The sequence below is a fragment of the Ursus arctos genome, unplaced genomic scaffold (assembly GCF_023065955.2).
Source record: "Ursus arctos isolate Adak ecotype North America unplaced genomic scaffold, UrsArc2.0 scaffold_20, whole genome shotgun sequence".
Classification (NCBI taxonomy): domain Eukaryota; kingdom Metazoa; phylum Chordata; class Mammalia; order Carnivora; family Ursidae; genus Ursus; species Ursus arctos.
In genome coordinates this window covers 9,662,953-9,684,590 of record NW_026622875.1, presented here as the reverse complement: position 1 = coordinate 9,684,590, position 21,638 = coordinate 9,662,953, and the positions used below count along the sequence as shown (strand labels likewise).

Here is a 21,638-nt window from a genome sequence, read left to right as displayed (position 1 = left end):
AATAGAGTGCTTATTCTAAGCAGGGAGATCTGTAAGTCCTTTTATCTCATTTACCTGTCCTCCTCACTGCTGCTTTCAGACTGTTCCTCCACCACTGCCACCAACAGCCCTCACCTAAAAACAAAGCATACACCTGTGCCTCTCCCACCTGCTACGTGGCCTCCTGCACTTGTGAACCGCCCCTCAGGGACCCTGTCTCACCCCCTCGACTTCTGCACCAGCCTCCACTTCTACTCCTGCCATCATTCCTGGTGAGATTGACTTCATATTGGAGGATAAACCCAACACGTTGGTATTTTTGTTCCTAGACCTCCTCACTTCCTGTGATCTTGCTACCCACCCACCACAGCCTCCCATTTCAATGGTCCCACCTAGACTCTAATTATACATTACCATTAATTGTATCATTTCTAAAAATCTCCACTCGAAACTCTCCACTAGACTACCACCTCTGCCCCTACCTTGCGCTCTCTCGCTCTCGCTCTAAGTAAATAAATGAATCTTTCAAAAAGAAAAAAATTGAAATCCCATGGTCTGACCACTGGCTACTTCTCTGACTCCATACGCTACTATTTTTTCTATCATTGACTTTACTTCCACTGCCCTGGCCTCCTTGCCGTTCCTTCTTTACCCTGCCACAGGGCCTTTGCAGTTACTGTATCCTCTTCCTGGAACACTCTTCTGTTAGCTGTTATATGGTTCACTTTCTCACTTTATTCAGGCCTCTACTCAAATGCCACCTCTTATAAAGGTCTTCTTAGATCTTTCTATCTAAAATATTCCCCTTTCGTCAATATTTCTCAGTTGTACCTTTTTATTTTATTGATCTTTTATTGAATTAATCCTTCAGCATCCTTGCAGATAATAGAAACTACCTGAATCCAGATCTGTCCATACATCCACCAAAAGAAAGCAAGTAAAACCATCCATAACCTACACCCAGAGAATAACTAGGAGTCAGATACTACTGTGAATTTCAATTTACATATAAGTGATAAAATAAATACTACAACCCAACATAGCCAACCTCGGAATCGGACATCAACCACATGGAAAAAAGAAGGGGGCAGTGGGATCCTAGAAGTGGTGGAAACAAACAAAAAATCTCTTCTGGGAAGAAAAAGTACCTTCTAAAAGGCTAATAAACCAAAGGAAACAAAGAGTTTTTTACAAAAAAGAGTAAGATTACTAAATAAACTTTATTTTTTTTAAGATTTTTTATTTATTCATTTGAGAAAGAGAGAAAGAGAAAGCACAAGCAGGGGGAGTGGCACAGGGAGAGGGAGAAGCAGGCTCCCCACTGAGCAGGGAGCCCAAAGCAGGGCTTGATCCCAGGACTCTGAGATCATGACCTGAGCCAAAGGCAGACGCTTAACCAACTGAGCCACCCAAGCACCCCCTAAATAAACTTTGAAGTGCAGATTCTTTGAGGGAAAAAAAAAGTCAAGGAAATAGACCCAAAAAACCTACTAGCAAATATGCTCAAGATAAAATATGAGAAAGCATAGGTAAAATAAGAAAATGACAAAGGGGAAAGACTATTGAAACAGAAGATATGCTTACAATACCAAAAAATAATCTTTCACTAACTCTAAGCAAATAAATTTGAAAACCTAGAGAAAAGGAATACTTTCCAAAAAAGATGCACTTTCCCCAATTTGACTCCAATACAGATAAAAACTCAAACATCAATTTTCAAAGAATAGAGAAAACTGTTCTCCCCAAATAAAAATTACTCCCAAAAGAAGCACCAGACCTGTGGTTTTATGAGAGAAATTCTACCAAACCTTTAAATAATTTATAATCTCTATGCTGCCTAATTATTCCAGACACAGAAAAAGAATCATAAGCTGTTGCCAAATTTGCTTTATGAAGCAGATATAATACTGATACCTAACTTAATATCATAAAAGATTGCCCAAAGAATAACTACAGACAAACCTCACTTATGGAATGGCCTTCAGGGCATTCGAAGAACACCATTCCTGACTTTCTTTTTTAAAAAACCACTCAATAAGGGCGCCTGGGTGGCTCAGTCAATAAAGCGTCTGCCTTCGGCTCAGGTCATGATCCCAGGGTCCTGGGATGGAGTCTCACGTGGGGCTCTGCTCAGGGGGGAGCCTGCTTCTCCATCTACCCCATCCCCCTGCTTGTGATCTCTCTCACACTCTGTCTTTCTCTCTCAAGTGAATAAATAAAATCTTCTAAAAAAATTTTTTTAATTAAAAAAAAACACCCAATAAAAAAGAAATTAACGGATATTTCCGTGTGTGTTGTTTGTGTGTGTATCCCGCAGCCACAAAGCTAAAATCTTATTTAATGGGGAAACACTGGAATCATTCAGTTAAGGTTTGGAATGAGGCAAGGATGTCCATTATCTCTATATAACATTGTAGTAGAGGCGGTATTAGCCAATGCAACCAGACAAGCAAAAACCAAAGACATGACAATCAGAAGGGAAATAAAATTGTGTCTATTTGTAGATTATGCAGCAGCATATCTATAAAACTCAATAATCAAAAATAAAAATTAAAAGAATTTAATAAGTCAGAAAGTGTAAAATTAAAATGTAAAATTAAATGGCTTTCATATAATCATACAGTAACTAGTTAGAAGATATAATGGGAAAGAAAATCCCAGAAACAAAAACAAACACAAATTTAATGGATCTACAGCTAGATAAGTTGATCCTTCAGTAAAAAAGAATAAACATGCAAGCATAGTTCAGGAAAGAGATTTCTGCTTTTGACCAAAATAGAGTAAAACACCAAATAAATAAACAAACAGGGGTGCCTGGGTGCCTCAGTCTGTTAAGCATCTGCCTTTGGCTCAGATCATGATCCCAGAGTCCCAAGCCAGGCTCTCTGCTCAGTGGGGAGTCTGCTTCTCCATCACCCTCTGCTCCTTCTCCCTGCTTGTGTTCTCTCTCTCTCTCAAAATAAATAAAATCTTTTTTAAAAAAGATAAAAAATATGGGGCACCTGGGTGGCTCAGCCATTAAGCATCTGCCTTCAGCTCAGATCATAATCCCAGGGTCCTGGGATCAAGCCCTGGATCAGGCTCCCTGCTCAACGGAAAGCCTGCTTCTCCCTCTCACACTCCCTTGCTTGTGTTCCCTCTCTCGCTGTCTCTCTCTGTCAAATAAATAAATAAAATCTTAAAAAAAAAAAAAAAGATAAAAAATAAACAAACAAACAAGATATGTGAAACAATAGATTTCAAGACTTTGGGTATCTTCTTCCCCTACCCTAGTAAGTTCTCAACTGTGACCCCTGTAACAAAAGACAGATCAACAGGAGAAACATACAGATTTATTTAATGTAAGTTTTATATAATATGGGAGCCTTCATAAGGAAGTTAGGATCCAAAGAAACAGTTAAACATGAGAGATTTTATGCTAGATTTGATGAAAAGTAGAAACTCATGGAAAGATACTGTAGGACAAAGAGTATGAGGTAAGTGTAGTCAACTGTGGGAAACTTAGCAATGTCTGTTTGCTCAGATTCCTCTCTGTGTCCCTTCATTTTCAGAGATAAAGATGCTGATGTCCTCTGGTTATATGGACACTTCTCACATGAGAGTTTTATGACCTACTTCAGGGGAAGGTCAGAAAGTCCTTTTCAGGGAACCCTTCCAAACTCATTTTACAAGGCCAGCATTACCCTGACACAAAAGCTAGAAAAGGATGCTACAAAAAAACTAGAGACCAATATTCCTGAGAAACACAGAGGCAAGAATTCTCAATGAATTATTAATAACAGAATTCAACAGTATGTTAAGGGAATCATACACAATGATCAAGTGGGACTTATCCCTGGGGTGTAAGGATGATTCAACATACACAAATCAATGAATTTAATATACCACATTAATAGAATGAAAGATAAAATCATACAATCATCTCAATAGATGCAGAAAAAGCATTTGGCAAAATACATTTTTTCATGATAAAAACACTCAATAAGTTGAGTATACAAGGAATATAACATAATAAAGGTCAGATATGACAAACCCACAACCAACATCATACCCCATGGTGAAAAGCTGAAAGCTTTTCCTCTAAGATTGCAAATAAGACAAGAGTGCTCACTTTCACCACTCCTATTCAACATACTACTGAAAGTCCTAGAGCAATCAGGCAAGAAAAAGAAATAAAAGACATCCAAATCAGAAAGGAAGAAATAAAATTGTGGGGGTTTTTTGCAGATGATATGATCTTATATAAAGAAAATCTGAAGACTCTACCAAAAACTATTAGAACTACTCAACAAATTCAGTAAAGTTGCAGGGTATAAAATCAACATACAGAAATTAGTTGCATTTCTATACATTAACAATGCAACATCTTAAGATTTTTTTTAAATCCCATTAATGATTGCATCAAAAGCAGTAAAATACTTAGGAATAAATTTAACCAAGGAGGTAAAAGATCTGTACACTGAAAATTATAAGACTGATGAAAGAAAGCAGCACAAATGAATGGAAAGATACCCCATGTTCATGGATTGGACGAATTAATATCGTTAACATGTTCATACTATAGATCCAGTGCAATCCCTATCAAAATTCCTATGCCATTTTTCACCAAAAACAACAACAACAACAACAACAACAACAACAACAAACACCCTGGTGTGCTTGGCTTGCTCAGTTGGTGGAGCATGTGATTTTTGATCTTGGGGTTTTAAGTTCAAGCCCCATGTTGGGTGTAGAGATTACTTAAGAAATAAAAATCTTCCCCCCCACAAAAAAAGAAAGAAAGAAAGAAAGAAAGAAGAAAAACCAATCCTAAAATTCATATGGACCCAGGAAAGACCACAAATTGCCAAAATGATACTGAGAAAGAAAAAACAAAGCTGGAGGAATCACACATCCTGATTTCAAACTACTCTACAAAGCTATAGTAATCAAAACAATATGGTACTGTCAAATAAACAGACACATAGACCAATGGAACAGAACTGAGAATCCAGAAATAAACCATTGCATATACAGTCAACTAATATTAGAGAAGGGAGTCAAGATTACTCAATGGGGAAAGGGGAGTCTCCTCAATAAATAGTGAAAAAATGAATAACCACATGCAGAAGAATGATATTGGATCTCTGTCTTACATCACTCACAAAAATTAATTCAAAAAGGATTAAAGACTTAAACATGAGGACTGAAATCATAAATTCCTAGAAAAAAAGTATAGGGATAAGACTCCATGACACTGGACTTCAGAATGATATTTTTGGATAGGATACCAAAAGTACAGCAAGAAAAGCAAAAATTAGTAAGTGGGATTACAACAAATGACTAAGTTCCTACACAGCAAAAGAAACAATCAACAAAATGAAAGCACAATCTATGGAATGGGAAAAAAAAACCACTTGTGAGTCATATACGTGATAAATGATTGATATTCAAAACATATAAAGAACTTTTACAACTCTTAGCAACAAATTACTCATAGCAACAACAAACAATCTGATTTAAAAATGGGCTGAAGACCTAAATAGACAGTTTTCCAAAGATGACATACAAATGGCCAACAGGTACATGAAAAGATGCTTGATAACACTAATCATCAGAGAAATGCAAATCAAAACCACAATGAGGCATCACTCTATACCTGACAGAATGGCTATCACCAAAAAGAAATATCAAGTGTTGGCAAGGATGCAGGAAAAGGGCAACTTTTGTGCGGCGTTGGTGGGAATGTAAATTCCATAGCAACTATGAAAACAGCATGGAGATTCCTCAAAAAATTCAAAATAGAACTACCATATGACCTAGCAATCTCACTTCTGTGAATATATACAAAAGAAATGAAAACAGGATCTCAAAGAGATAGCGGCACTCCTACGTTCATTAAGGCATTATTCAAAACAACCAATACATGGAAACGACTTAAGTGTCCATCAATGATAAAGATGTAGTATACACACACATATATATACACACACATATATATACACATATATATACACACACATATATATACACATACATATATACACATATATATACATATACATACATATATACACATATATATACATACACACACACACATATAATACAATGGAATATTTATTACTCAGCCAAGAAAAAGAAGGAAAATCCTGCCATTTGCGACATGAATGAAACTTGAGGGCATTATGCTAAGTGAAATAAACCAGGCAGAGAAAGACAAGCGATATCACTTATATGTGGAATCCTTAAAAAGCTGAATTCACAGAGACAGGGAATAGAATGGTGGTTGCCAGAGGCTGAGGAATGAGGAAAATAGGGAGATATTAGTAAAAGGTATAAACTTCCAGTTGTAAGATGAACAAATTCTCAGGATCTAATATACAACATGGTGATTATAGTTAACAATACTATATTGTATACTTGGGAGTTGTGAGGAGAGCACACCTTAAATGTTCTCACCACAAAAAGGAAATGGTAATTATGCGACATGATGGAGGTGTTAGCTAATACCAAGGGAGTAATCATTTTGCAACATGTAAGTGTACCAAATAAAACACACTGCACACTTCAAACTTACACAATGTTGATTGTCAATTATATCCCAACAAACTTCCTTCTTGGGTTTTATGACCCGCTACAGGGGAAAGTCAGAAAGTCCTTCCTGCGCATGCCATTTCTCAAATCCTTTGGCTTACAATATTCGACATGCCAAGGTGCCATATTCTGGGTTAGCGTGTCCTGAACCCCATCATAGACCATGAAGAACAGTAATCCCCAAGAGCTGGGAATCACATGAAATGAACTGAACGGTTACCTCTGCTTACTGCCTGGAGAGATTTTCTAGACTTAGAAAGGGGAAACCCAGGAACAGCTCAATGGTCTCTTTGAGTTGAGAAGACAAAGTTGGGAGTCCAAGGAGACCAAGGCAGCTAGAGTTCATAGGACAGATGACAGGAGAGGAGAGAACGGCTTAGAGAGAGCCCTCTGGACATCTGCAGAGGGTTGCCCTTCAGCTGAGTACTGATTAGCTCAAGTAAAGGATTAGAGGAAATAGAATTCACAGTTCGACATTATAATGTCAGAATACACTACCCTGAAATATGGCACCTGGGCATACTGAATATTTGACATGGCAGGTACAGAAAGAACTCTCTGACTTCCTCCTTTTCCTCCGAAGTAGGTCATACATAACGCTCTCTTGTGAGAGGTGCCCTTCCTAAACCTCCTTATAAAGCGCATCCTTACCTGTGAAGACAGGGATGCCAGGAAAAATCCAACAGAGCCAGTGTTGTTTCCCCCCGTTCACTACTCTTAGCTCACACCCTTTTGTCCTAACACTTTTTTTTCTCACTCTTCATCAAACCTAGTATAAAAACACTCAGGGGGCACCTGGGTGGCTCAGTCGTTAAGCGTCTGCCTTCAGCTCAGGGCGTGATCCCGGCGTTATGGGATGGAGCCCCACATCAGGCTCCTCCGCTGGGAGCCTGCTTCTTCCTCTCCCACTCCCCCTGCTTGTGTTCCCTCTCTCACTGGCTGTCTCTCCCTGTCAAATAAATAAATAAAATCTTCTAAAAAAAACAAAAACAAAAAAACACTCAGGCTCAACTGTTCCTTTAGTTGTTCATTACCTTATGAAGGCTCCTATGTCATATAAAACTTATATTAAAAAATGTGTATGTTTCTTCTTATTCTTTTGCCTTTTGTCCCTCCAAATTACAGGGCCCCAGCCACAGAACTTAAGAGGGTGGCAGGAAATAGAATTTTTCCTCCCTTCTGTTATTTTAAAAATATGTATTGAATTACATAATCTGAAACTGTACTTTTGAGAAAAAGATAAGATATTCCCAATCATTTCCCATTATTTACTCCTTAAGCTTAATCAGTAAAGCACAAAATAATTTAGTAAAGGGTATTCCTTAAAAAATAAAACTTGATTTTAAACAAGTTTGTTTCTACATTTAATCTCCATTCATCTTTGATGCAAGGACTTCGGTCTGTCTTGATCCAGTGGCTAAATAATCCTACCTAGAGGTATGCCTTTCATAGTTGGAAAGAAGTAGTCACACATTTAATTGTGCTCTCTCTCTGGCTGCCTGCCAAAAACAATCACAGTTCAATATTACAGCTTCTCCTTCAGAAGTAATTAAGAAGTTAATCTTACTTAGAACACATAATTACCCAGCAGACCACAGAATCAACTTATCTCCTTGTCATGAGTTAAAGCTCAACGAGGCAGTACCACATTGAAAAGCAAAAATCCAAACTGTCTCCCTAGTTACCCCATCTGGAAATATGTGGAGCCCCTCACAATCCACCAGCCACTGGAAACCAAGCCTCCCCAGTTTCTTTGAAGCATCAAGAAGCTATAGAGGGGCGCCTGGGTGGCACAGCGGTTGAGTGTCTGCCTTCGGCTCAGGGCATGATCCCGGTGTTGTGGGATCGAGCCCCACATCAGGCTCCTCTGCTGTGAGCCTGCTTCTTCCTCTCCCACTCCCCCTGCTTGTGTTCCCTCTCTCGCTGGCTGTCTCTATCTCTGTTGAATAAATAAAAAAAATAAAATCTTAAAAAAAAAAAAAAAAAAAGAAGCGATAGAGCTCACGACCATGAAGGATGCTGGGTACAGGTCATTCAAGCTCCTAGTCCATCAGGATAACAAAGGCTATCTGAAGAACCAAGGAGCCTTCTGGAGCTCCAAACTGCAGAATTCCTTTACTGCTCCTGAGCACCTGCCAGCGGTGAGATGGTCATTCACACCTAATCTTTTTCAAACATCAATCAATCATTAGAAGAAAGACCTTTCTGCTTCATTTGACACTGGTATGCCAGGAGCCCACTATGTGATTTACTTAACATGGAAAGCATTTATTTTTTTTTTAAGATTTTATTTATTTATTCGACGGAGATAGAGACAGCCAACGAGAGAGGGAACACAAGCAGGGGGAGTGGGAGAGGAAGAAGCAGGCTCCTAGCAGAGGAGCCTGACATGGGGCTCGATCCCATATCGCCGGGATCACGCCCTGAGCTGAAGGCAGACGCTTAACCGCTGTGCCACCCAGGCGCCCCTGGAAAGCATTTCTTAGACTCATTTTCTATATCCATGGATGAGGGAGCCAGACGTTTTCTAGACTTGGACCTTTCGAGAAAGCACCAGCACCTGAACTATAAAGCCACTCCCCGCTCTGCGTCATGGTCCTTGGGGCCTAACAGGCTGAACACAATGGAAAGTCAAACATTCCTTAAAACCACAGACCTGTGACCATCTGAACACACCATCTTTGGAACTATGTTCTTTCAGAAGTCAACAGCCACTTTTACTGACCTATTCTCTCCCCAGGCTAGCTCTCAGAGCAAATTCTGAAATTCTTCAGAATGCTGCAGAAACTAAAGGCATCTGAAATTGAGATTGCAGCAGAAAACTCCAAGGCTATTTCCAGCCAGCAATAGTAGGTCTTATACAATAAGGACTTTTCAATAGTTAAAAGCTCCTAGAAACCTGCCACGTACACAACACTATACTAAGGAGTGTAGAGATTTATGAAGGAAAACAATACTGTTTCTGTCCCCAAGAAACATATACTCTCTCCTAATATCCTAATGTCGGAGATGCTCTAACTATAGCTGCACCTGAACTTGAGCTAAATTATTTCAACCGCAGCAGGAGTCGAGGTGGCGGTGGGTGGTTAAAATAATTCTTCTACCTGTTTACCCATATCAGTCTCACGAGTTTTGTCTCATCTTTTGTGCATTTGGATTTTACATTATTAAAAGAAAATCAACATGCTCCTTTTAAAAAAAATTACTTGTTGGAAAATAAATTGACAATTTTCTCTTTCCTATGTTATCTTAGGATGAGAGGCTCCCTTAGGGTGACTTCATAGGTAATTGAATTTCATATGAAATTTACCAAATAACACAGGTCTGATGTGCTCTGCAGAACATTCCATATAGTCCAAATCCCTATCTGCCTGCAGTTTTCAAACATAATGCCACATGAAGAACTGGCATTTTGAAGAAAAGGGGAGGATGGTCCCCTTAGTGAATCAGCAGAATTTATAGAGAAAGCCTAACAGCTGACCCAAATTGAAGCTGCCATCTTCCATATCCCAGCTTGGGGCCTATCACCTGTGTAGTTCAATAAAAGACCTTGAAAGCACTGCTTAGACAAGCTTATGATGGGGACATTCACAAGAATTAGAGGAACTACTGCCACCATCTAAAAGCTTTTATATCACAAGGCTGAAACTAGGCAAAGTAGGAGGCCAGAGAGAACAGAGAATGCAGGCAACCAAACATCCCAGCCCCAGTGAGAACTCTGAACTATTGATTGATCTTTGCCTTCTAGGTATATATATTTCTTTCTCCTTTTGTTTTGTGATTAAAAAGGGTATTAAATCTTTCATTCTAATTGCAAAATTCCAAATATTTTATCAATAAACAATTACTGAGCATAGACTCTATGTAGGCCATCGTGTCTATTCTAAGGATGCCAAGTGGAATGAGATCCTGTCCATGTTCTGCAAATTTCTTAGAGTAACATACCAGGTATTTTCAATAGCTAAATTCTACAAAAATTTTCTAAGTACATACCTTGTGTTTTTGCATCCTTTTAAAATCTAACTGTTCCAAACAAAAAGGTAAAAGAGAAAGCTACAAAAATGTGTGTACTAAACATAGCTGCAAAAACACCTCTTTTGTACCATGTGATTTAATCAATTTAGACAAGTGCCTTTGGTTAGATTTGGGTAACTAAGAATACTCGTGGAGAAGTAAATCTTGACCCTGTTCTATCATTAATTAACTGATGAAATCTTTTGTCCTCTTATTCTCTCTCCTCTTCTGCCCTTCTCCCCTACTTTTCCATAAACCAGCCAAAGTATTCAACCTCCTGATTATTACAGTTGAAGGAACTGTTGCTCCAGATATTAATGCCTCTAAAAGTATCTCCCAACAAAATTCTCCCTATCTGTGAAAGGTAAGGAGAGATCTGCCCATTCTTTCCGTATCTTCTTCTACGAAGCTCTATGTGCCTCAAGCTGGGATGATGGACTTATTTAACGTACCATCCTTGGCACCTAGTACAATGCATGATGCGTAACAGCTACTGGGCATCAATAAATTTAGCTCAGTGAACCTCGAGTTTGCACCACTATTGTTCAGGCTGTTACGTCTTCAAACTAGCGAAAGTCAGGCTACGTAACAAGCAGAAACCAACATTAATGAAACAGTGCACTTGTAATATCAAATCATTTCTCAGTCAAGTGTCCGTTACCCTGCCTTTTATTCACTGCAATAATCATTCACTTAATATGTGCCAACCATAACGAGTGGAATACTGGTGCGCTATAAACAGTTTGAGGACTGTACCAATTATAACGACATTCTAGAAAGGGCACTGGCTTATGTTTAGAAAAGAACCTGGCAAAGGCAGCACAGTAGAGGGGATTCAGCTGGGACTGAACTCAGGGCGCCTGATTATCTTGGCTATCTGGCTATTCAAAGAGTGCAAAGGCACCTAGTGTCCATCCACTCTAGTGGAGAGGCATCGTTCCTACTGAAATTGCCTGCAGCTGCATAATTTCTGAACTATAGGCTCTAAAAAGAGACCTCAGCCCCTCAGCAAAGATTCCCTGGGCATATGCTACATCTCAGACGCTACTAAATACAAATGAGTAATACTGCAGACACTCACGGTTTAGTCCAAAGGTTGGCAAACTTCTTTTGCGAAGAGCCAGATGGTAAACACTGTAGGTTTTGCGGGCCATACAGTCTCTGTGGCACTCATTCAACTTTGCATGTAATGCAAAAGCAGCCTGAGAAAACACAAACTGTGGAACATGGCTATGTTCTAATTATTTACGAAAATAGGCAGCTGGCCAGGTTTGGCCCACAGGTTGTAGTTTGCCAATTCCTGGTCTAATCTACAAGTCAGGTACGCTTTTTTTTTTTTTTAAGATTTTATTTATTTGACAGAGAGAGACACAGCAAGAGAGGGAACACAAGCAGGGGGAGCAGGAGAGGAAGAAGCAGGCTTCCCACTGAGCGGGAAGCCCGATGCGGCGCTGGATCCCAGGACCCCGGGATCATGACCTGAGCCAAAGGCAGATGCTTAACGACTGAACCACCCAGGCGCCCCCAGGCACACTTTTTTAAAAAAGCCAAACGGTGAGAACTGTGTTCATGGAAGTGCCCTCCTTGTATTTGCATAACATTTCAGAGTTTATGAATCTATTTCATGTATGATGATTCAAAATTTAATCTTTATACTAACACTTTGTAGTAGATAGGTCTTATAAATAAGAAAACTAATGCTCAAATAAATTCAAAAACTTGAAGACATTACAGAGCTAGGCATGGAACTAGGGGTTGAGCTTCTGCCTATTAAGGCAGCAATTACTATGTGTTCACCAAAACCCGTTTCCTCTTCGTCCACGGCACACAGAGACTACACTTCCCAGGCTCCTTTGTGGTCCTAGCCATGTCTTAGCCACGTGCTTAGGTTCTGGCTGGTAGAATTTAGGCCTTGCCCACTAAAACTTCCTCATAAAAATCTGCATGTGATTCTCTATTTTCTTTTCCCCTTTCAGTTGGCTGGAAAGGAGACACACCTCGGGCCACCTTGTGAGTCAAATGTTGACAAGAGCAGAACCACAAGACAGAAGGAGCCTGAGCCCCTGAATCACCACCTGGAAGAGAGCCACTCATCCAGGAACACCCGTGAAAGCAGCATGAAATGTGTATTGAGTCCTAAAGATACAGAGCTTTAATAATTTTACAGTGGCTAGTATGCCTTAACTAATGCAGCAGAGATATTAAAGATGGCGTTTACCAGGCTCATGAGGCGGAAGAGAATATATTTCTGACAAGGGATATATCAAGACAAACAAAGGATGCCTTCAAGAAAGAACAAATTGTTCTAAATGGTTTGATGGTAGTTTACTATCTAAGCGGTGGAAGGAGAGGCAGCAAAGATGAACACTGGAAAAGGACAACACTGGGGCGCCTGGGTGGCTCAGTCATTAAGCGTCTGCCTTCAGCTCAGGTCATGATCCCGGGGTCCTGGGATGGAGCCCCACAGCAGGCTCCCTGCTCAGCCAGGAGCCTGCTTCTCCTTCTGCCACTCCCCCTGCTTGTGTTCCCTCTCTCGCTGGCTGTCTCTGTCTCTTTGTCAAATAAATACCTAAAATCGTAAAAAAAAAAAAAAAAAAAGGAAAAGGACAACACTAAGGAAAAAGGACTTGGAAAGAACAAGAGACTTGCTTTTAGCACACTCAACCAGAGGAAGAGGCTGAAAGCAGTGAGACCACCTCAAGGGTCTCAAGATAGTACTGGCCTAATCAGAGCACAGCTGGGAGCCTATATATTAATAAGCAGATTTTTTAAGTAGATTTGATGTTCATCTTTTCTCAATGGAATATATGCAAATTATCAATGTGCGAAGAATTATGAAGAAGAAAGTTATACATAATCCTATAGTCAAAGGTAACTGGTATTACCAGTTTGAGGCATAAACTTCTGAGCTTCCTTTCCTTTTTTTTTATGCACATACATTTAGGCATTAAGAAAAAACTGTCTATTAGTGTACATGTAGGTTGTTCGCCTTTTCTTGCTATTACAAAAAAAAATACTGCAATAAACATTCCTATTGCCATATCTGTGTGCAAATGTGCAGGTACTTTGATAGGAATAGTTTCTGGAAACAAAGCCACTGAGCTGAAGGGTTTGTCTACTGTCAAACTGCCAACCAGAAACACTAATTCAAATTCCCACTGGCATTTTAGGGAAGTGCCCATTTTCACACGCCTCTGCCGACACTAAATATCATCTGGGGTTTTTTGGTTTGGTTTTTTTTATCCTTTGCCTGTCAGGTAAGGTAACACACACACACACACACACACACACACACACACACACACACAAACTGTATTTCATTCTTTTAATTTTTGAAAACACAGTTAAAAATTTTTCGGTCCTCTTCTTTGTATTTTTTAAAACAGCCTCTCTGGCCTGTGGAAAATCCTTAATCCACAACACTGGGAAGTTATCCTTAGTAAGGGGACAGGGTGCTTAATTTCTGCAATAGTCTAGGTGACTAGAAGTAGAGCAACTTTTGGATTTGAAAAACATCATGAGAGAAGTTAGAGCAAATGATCAGATATTAGACCTCAGGTGATATTGAGAATTGTGGGTATGCGGTGATTATCGGAATGGAGTGGGGAATGTGTTTCCACATTTATGCACTCTAAATAATAAGCTGTCTTGCTAATTAAAATCAACTAAGGACTTGTTTAACTTACACTTCCTTAGGTTTTTCTTTCACACCTTTATCATATGCTTGACTTAGGTTTTGTTTATGTAGTAGCTAGGGAAAAGGGTAAGTACACAGGGTTAGAGGAAAAATACAAACAGAAAACCGATACAGGTTGTCAATCCTGAGAGAAAGAAAGGTGTGTGTGTGTGTGTGTGTGTGTGTGTGTGTGTGTGTGTAACATAGATACTAAAATGAACAGGCATCTGTGATTAGGGGAAAGATGTAACATTTACTTAAGGCTTATATACCTACCACTGGACAAGACTTGTCACACACATCATCTCATTAATCTTCGCAATTCTTTGAAAGGCACAGAATCAGTATTTTTTAAATGAAGAAAATAAGTGCCAGAGAAATTGACCCAGGTGATTACCTAAAGAGCTAAGCTGTTATTAGAACTTTTGGTTGTTTTTCTGCTATTTTACTTCAAATCCCATAACTCCCCTCCCCCCCCCGCACTGTACCAGAGCACTGAAAAAGTCCTAGATTAGAACTTCTGGGGCTCTCCCTGACACTAGCATCCCTCTTTTCTTGTTGCGGATATAAAGAAACAAAGAAATGACAAAGAAAAAAAGAGAACAGGTTGTGTGTGAGAATGGGAGAAGATCCCAGTAATATGAATAAAAATAAGAAAATATATTTAAGTGTTGAGTAAATGAGAAATTAAAGAAATTGAACAAAGAAGTGTAAACTTAGAATTGTATCTGGAGGGGCGCCTGGGTGGCGCAGCGGTTAAGCGTCTGCCTTCGGCTCAGGGCGTGATCCCAGCGTTATGGGATCGAGTCCCACATCAGGCTCCTCCGCTGTGAGCCTGCTTCTTCCTCTCCCACTCCCCCTGCTTGTGTTCCCTCTCTCGCTGGCTCTCTCTCTCTCTGTCAAATAAATAAATAAAATCTTTAAAAAAAAAAAAAGAATTGTATCTGGAAGACAACAATACATGAGTACGGGATAAAGAAGCAGCACAAAAAAGCAACGGCATGGAAACTACCCCCCCCCCACGCACATGTGTTAGTCAAAAGAAGAAATCTTAAAAAGAAAAAAAAAAATAGAAGCCACAGAATTATAAAAGTGGATAGTTCAACCAAGAAACGTTATGTCCAGCCTCTTAAACTTGACCTGTTCCTAAGGAAAGAACCCATTTTCCCTTCTGTGGCTATTCCTTACCATATGCTACTTTCCCCACTACCTTCTTTAAACGCCGTGACCAAAACTGAACCCTCTCTTCAAATAAGGGTGCTATCCACCTGGGGAATAGGAGAATGTCAGCCGGGGCCTGCGGACGTCATTTGCACTGACCACTGACAACCTCAGAACTCCATCACTTTGGTGCTCTCTATAATCTTCAGGGTTTTTGCCAATATTTGCATTGCTTTGTGTTTGTTCTTAATGATACTTCTCTGAACTCAGAACAAGAAAAGACGTGGAACGCATCTTAGGAAGATCCCCGAGACCAAATAGAAGCGTAGCCAATGGCTCCAGCATCCTCCAGCTAACACACGTCAGAGCCAGAGTGACACCCACCCACGGATTCTTATCTTCGTAGACTCGCGTGTAGCTTTACAAACCCAATACAGTCCAAACTTTCTTTCTGTGAAAAGAGAAGGGAAATGCGAAAACTTTAGGAAGGAAGTTTAAACACAAAAAGGCAGACTTGGTGGAGGAGAGATGACAGTGAATAGTAGAGTGAGTGCCCAGAGTGGAAAAAGAAGGCAAGTGTGAGGAGAACGGAACAGCTTCACTCTTCGTGTCTTTTATTCTCCCCTTGTGTATACCTAGCTTCCACTCGCCACTTCCTCAGGAATTAAGGCATACGTTTGAGACAGGAGGAAGTAAGCAAATAGTGAGAGAATAGGAAATAAAGTTCAGAATGACTATGCACCAGAATGACTCTAAGAGGACTGGCCAAATTCTTCATATAAGATTAAAATTAAATGATAAAAGGGGCGCCTGGGTGGCGCAGTCGTTAAGCGTGATCCCAGCATTCTGGGATCCAGCCTCACATCAGGCTCCTCCCTCCGCTGGGGGCCTGCTTCTTCCTCTCCCACTTGCCCTGCTTGTGTTCCCTCCCTCGCTGGCTGTCTCTGTCAAATAAATAAATAAAATCTTTAAAAAAATTAAATTAAATTAAATTAAATAAGAAACTTGAGACCTGGTCCCTCTTCTTCCCCACCCCACCACCAAAATTTGTATATCCCTATTTATTATGCTCCCCATGCCTGCCTTCTCTCATTTTCCAAGTGGATTTTCTGGCCCTGCCATATTTCAAAACACCAATAAGAACATGAGAAAAGAAGTGAATAAATTTTAAAAGTGCAAAAATTAGAGAATAAGGAAAGCACAAAATAACTGAAATTAACCTTAAAACCTTAACGCCAAGAGAAGGTTCACAATATGAGGCATTTAGTTCCTAGGTTCCGGCTGAAGTCTTGTCTCGTGTCCCTATGGGAACTCAACAAGAAGCAACAGGAAGGTAGGTTATGAAAAAATTTATATTTTTCATGGTCCTTCATCACTTAAAAGTGTAATTCCCTGTGAGACCGGCACTAGTGGTGTGGCTCCTTTCTGTATGTGTGCACACACGTGTACACACACTCTGGAAGGATACAAGTCCACAAGCCAAACGAAGTATCAACTATGGTGACATCTAAGGAGGGAGAAAGGCAAGGAAAAATTTTACTTAGTATTTAATACGATCAATATTGCTTGGGTTTTTTAAAAAAGTCATCAGATATAATTTTGGACATTCAAAATAAAGAATAAAGAAAAGGGCAAACGATGATAAATGAACATAGACATGAGAGAAAAAATGTGCAAGGAGAAATTATAAAAGAGAGAGTAACACAACAGGCCTTTAAAGCTGTCTTTTATTTTGTCCCTTCTTTTCTGATTTTATATCTGCATTTGGGGGGAGGGGTGCCTCAGACCCCTGCCTGTATATTCTCTCGGGGTTTATCTTTTCACACCATACCTGAAAAAACAGACAATACAGACACAGATTTTTAAAAGCAAGAAGCAACAGGTCACTGAATTAGATGAAAACCTTATTATTACACACATCTACAATCATGACTTACTCTTTAAACAGATCAATAGAAATAATCATTTACCTTTCTTCAAAGAGACAGCTGAAATAACTCTAACTTGCTCATGATAGCTTCTGTTTTGCTGACAAGTAATTAGAGATAGTAATGGAACGTTTGTGAAAAAGTCCATGACTAGGGCTCATGGCCTTGATATGCCTGAACCAATTTCTCAAGTAGATTGCAGGACCCTTTATCAATCCTTCATGGTACTTTTTTTTTTTCCCTCAAAAGCCACTCTTTTTTCCTCAACTACAACTTTTATATCACCCATCAACTCCAAAGCTCATCGTCTTCTTTCCTTCTTCATTAGATTCAGCCCAAACTCCTCAGGGGGATATTAAAGACCTTGCATGATCTGGTCCCACCCTATAACCATTCTTACCCCACTGCTTCCCTATGCCAAGCCCTATATCAATTACCTCATAGCTCTTCCTTCTCTTAATCAGGAAGTACTCGGCTGCCGGCCCATTTACTCCAGGGAACACCATATGCAGAGAGAAGAAATTAAACCAAGATGTCTTTACAAAAATGGTAACAATTTTTTTTTTTTTAACAGAGAAGGCAGTCCATTGTTTCTTGCCTCTGTATCTTACCAACTTCAAGAAAGTAACAGCATCACTAAGAGAGAACATGACTGCAAGTCTGGGCTCCAAAGTTGGCCAACAGTATTCAAATGTCAGCTCTACCAATTACAAAATTACACTATGACCTGGGGCAAGTTATTTTTCTCTCTGTAACTCAGATTCGTCGTCCCCAAAGTTGAGATAACAACTTTACTCATCTCATTGAGTTATGATGAAGATTGCTAGCTGTCGAAATGACTTTTAGGTACTCGACTTTTTTCTAATGAATTTGATGCCATCCTCTGGTATAGAAATCTTCAGAATCTACCCTTTTCCTCAGATACCATGTTCTAAAGCAGTATCCTTAACTAAAATTGAGCAATTAAAAATTAAATTAGGGGATTACTTGCTCTGGTGAACATTTATGTACTCACAATAACATAACTTTATGCAGCCATATTATGTAAGCTTTATTGATATTAAACTTCTAAAATCAACCTGTGATTAAAACATGGAAGGAGTAATGATGAATACTGAAAAAGAATGAAAAAATTATTATATGTGAGAGAAGTAAGGAGGGACAAGTGAGAGAAAGGATTGGTAAAAGGAGTACCATGGTCACTAGGTAGAGTATTTCTATTTGGCAGAGCAGGAGAAAAAAAATGTAAGCGAAATTGTTAAAGTCACAAAGATAGCCAACCAATAAAGTAACTGAAAGAGATGTGGGGATGCTATTAGTGAGCTAATTCCTCATCCACCATAGAAGAAAATCAAAAGATGACATCAAAAATTGAAAACCAACAGAGTAGTATAGATGCATCATTTAGAGATATGAACGTAACAGTAAAATCCTACAAAAAGGATAGTAAAAGAGTTAAAAGTAATTTCCTTAGGAAAGAGGCGGAGAGGGTTAAGAGAAGAAAACATATTTCTTGTACTAGTTCTTTTATAGTATTGTGTTTAAAATGGCGTTCATTCAGGGGCGCCTGGGTAGCTCAGTTGTTAAGCGTCTACTTCGGCTCAGGTCATGATTCCAGGGTCCTGGGATGGAGCCCCGCATCAGGCTCCCCACTCAGCAGGAAGGCTGCTTCTCCTGCTCCCACTCCCCCAGCTTGTATTCCCTCTCTCTCTCTCTCTCTATCAAATAAATAAATAAAATCTTTTTAAAAAATGGCGTACATTCAGGCTGAGCATGCCTACCAAAAGCAGCTGACCATCTTTCAAAATAAGAGGGTCCTGTTTGGAGAAACTGGCAAGTAGAAGCTCCTGTGACACTACAAAAATATCAGTCTGGGGTTCAAGATTCCCAAGGAGGCCACTGAGGGCACGTATATTGACAAGAAATGTCCCTTTACTGGTAATGTTTCTATTCAAGGGCAGATTCTGTCTGGTGCGGTGACCAACATGAAGATGAAGAAGACCACTGTCATCCACCAGGACTACCTCCACTATATCCAAAAATACAACTGCTTCAAGAAACACCATGTCTGTGCACCTGTTTGCCTGCTTCAGGGATGTCCAGATTGATAACGTCCCACTGTGCAAGTGCTGGCCCTTGAGCAAAACTGTGGCATTTCAACATGCCCAAAGTCATGAAGCGCACTGGTGTGAAGAAGCAATTCTAGAAATTCTGAGACTAGACATCTACCCACACCCACAAAGAAAATAAAGTTATTTTCCCAGTCAAAAAAAGAAAAGAAGAAAGAAAGAAAGAAAGAAAGAAAGAAAGAAAGAAAGAAAGAAAGAAAAAGAAAATGCAACTGACAAAAATCTATTCACAATACCAACTAAAACCACCACAAGAATTAACCTGACAAGAAATGTAGATGACCAACACGAAGAAAGAAAACTCTAGGGGCACCTAGGTAGTTCAGTTGGTTAAGCTTCCAACTCTTGGTGTCAGTTCAGGCCATGATTTCTGGGTCATGGGATCAAGCTGTGAGTGGAGCACTGTGTCAGGCTCCATGCTCATCAGGGAGTCTGCTCGAGATTCTCTCTCCTTGTCCTTCTGCCCCTCTCCCCCCACTCGTGCACTCATGCGCTCTCGCTCTGTCTCTCAAATAAATCTCTTCAAAAAAACCGCTAAATCTTTACTGACATTAAAAAAAGACTTAAAATTTAGTGAGTCCTACTATGTTCCTGAAAAGCAGAATTCATTCTCTTAAAGTTAGTGATTCACCTCAGTTATTCCATAATCAATGCAATTTCATAATCAATGCAGTTCCAATTTTTAAAAAAAATCCAAACAGAATTACTTTGGGGACTATTCAGGCTATTTCTAAAATTTATCTAGAACAGAAAATACATGAAAAGAGCAAAAAAATTTAATGAGAACAATGATAAAGAACTTGCCCTACTAGATTGTTCAGAACTAGGCTAATTGATCTATGAAACAGAATAAAGTACACGGTATCATGAGCTTCACCTTGTTCATTAAATAGGGAAATAGTAATTTTTAACAAAGTTAAATACCAAGATATGGCCACTGACCTCCCTACTCTGTTATATTTGGACTGATTATGCAAGCAACATGACAACATTCAAATCAATGTCTTATAATACCCTAAAAAAGTTTGAGTTGGAGTGCTCTGAGCTTCTTGGGGAAAATATTTCTTGTTCTCTGTAGAAGAAAAACAGAGGGGTGCCTGAGTGGCTCAGTCAGTTAAGTGGCTGCCTTCGGCACAGGTCATGATCCCAGCGTCCTGGGATCAAGTCCCGCATCTGGCTCCCTACTTGACGGGGAGCCTGTTTCTCCTTCTCCCTCTCCCTTGTGCTCTCTCTCTCTCTCTCTCTCTCAAACAAGTAAATAAAATCTTGAAAAAAAGAAAAACAGAGCTCATCGTAATCAGGCAAAATTCTGTCTAATAAAAAGAGGTTGTAAACTTAGAGCAGAAATGTTAAATTTCACATCAGGTAATTACCTACTTGTAGCTAATGTATTCCAATTGCAAGATAGTAATTGGATAAAATGTGCATACAGAGGAAGATACAGTGTGAATTCTAGGGCAGCTTTGATCAGGGGCAAAGGACACCAATGTAAACTTCAGAGTCCAATATTTTCTCATGAAAAGGTGAAAAGTCTAAGCTAAGAAACATGAGACCATTGTACTCTCACCTATTTACTACAAGAGCTTTCTGGTCTCCCTTGCTCTAGTCTCATCCTTCCCCTCAGTCTCTAACCTGTTGTCAGAGATCTTTCCAAAATTCAAATCAGATTAATCTCTCCCCAGCTTAAAAACTTCTCCTTTGGGTGGGGGGAAGAGGGGGACAGGGAGAGATAATGTCCAAATTTCTTAGCCTGGATTATGAGGTCTTTATTATAATACCCGGCCCTTGCCTACTTCTTCATCTTCACTCCTTGCTTATCTACCAGATATACTCCTTCTTATTCTTCAAGGCTTAACTCAAATGTTACCTCCAGAAATCCTTTGCTTACTTCTCTACACTCAAGCTACCACTGGAATGTTCTCTATTACAGTGTTACCGTAATTACAGTGATAGAAGTATGTCTGCACTATACCATGAATTATTTTTTAAAAAGGTTAATACTTTTATTCACTTTCATATCCCCCACCAGCACTTTGTATATAAAGCATTCAACATATCTTTGACTGTACCAATTAATTATTAACAGTTATGGATTCCATGAGAAACTCTCATTTTCCCCTCCCTCCTACAAAGAATTCAAAGGACATAAAGCAAGAAATCACAAGTATCTAAAAT

At 39.5% G+C, this 21,638-nt stretch overlaps 1 protein-coding gene and 1 pseudogene across 6 annotated transcripts in view; one reads left to right on the top strand and one right to left on the bottom strand.

The window, feature by feature from the left end:
* Positions 1-21,638, bottom strand: part of PLCH1 (phospholipase C eta 1) — a 209,373-nt gene that overhangs the window by 125,913 nt on the left and 61,822 nt on the right. The gene's annotated exons all lie outside the window — the stretch shown is intronic.
* On the top strand, positions 19,086-19,549 carry LOC113254094 (40S ribosomal protein S11-like; annotated as a pseudogene).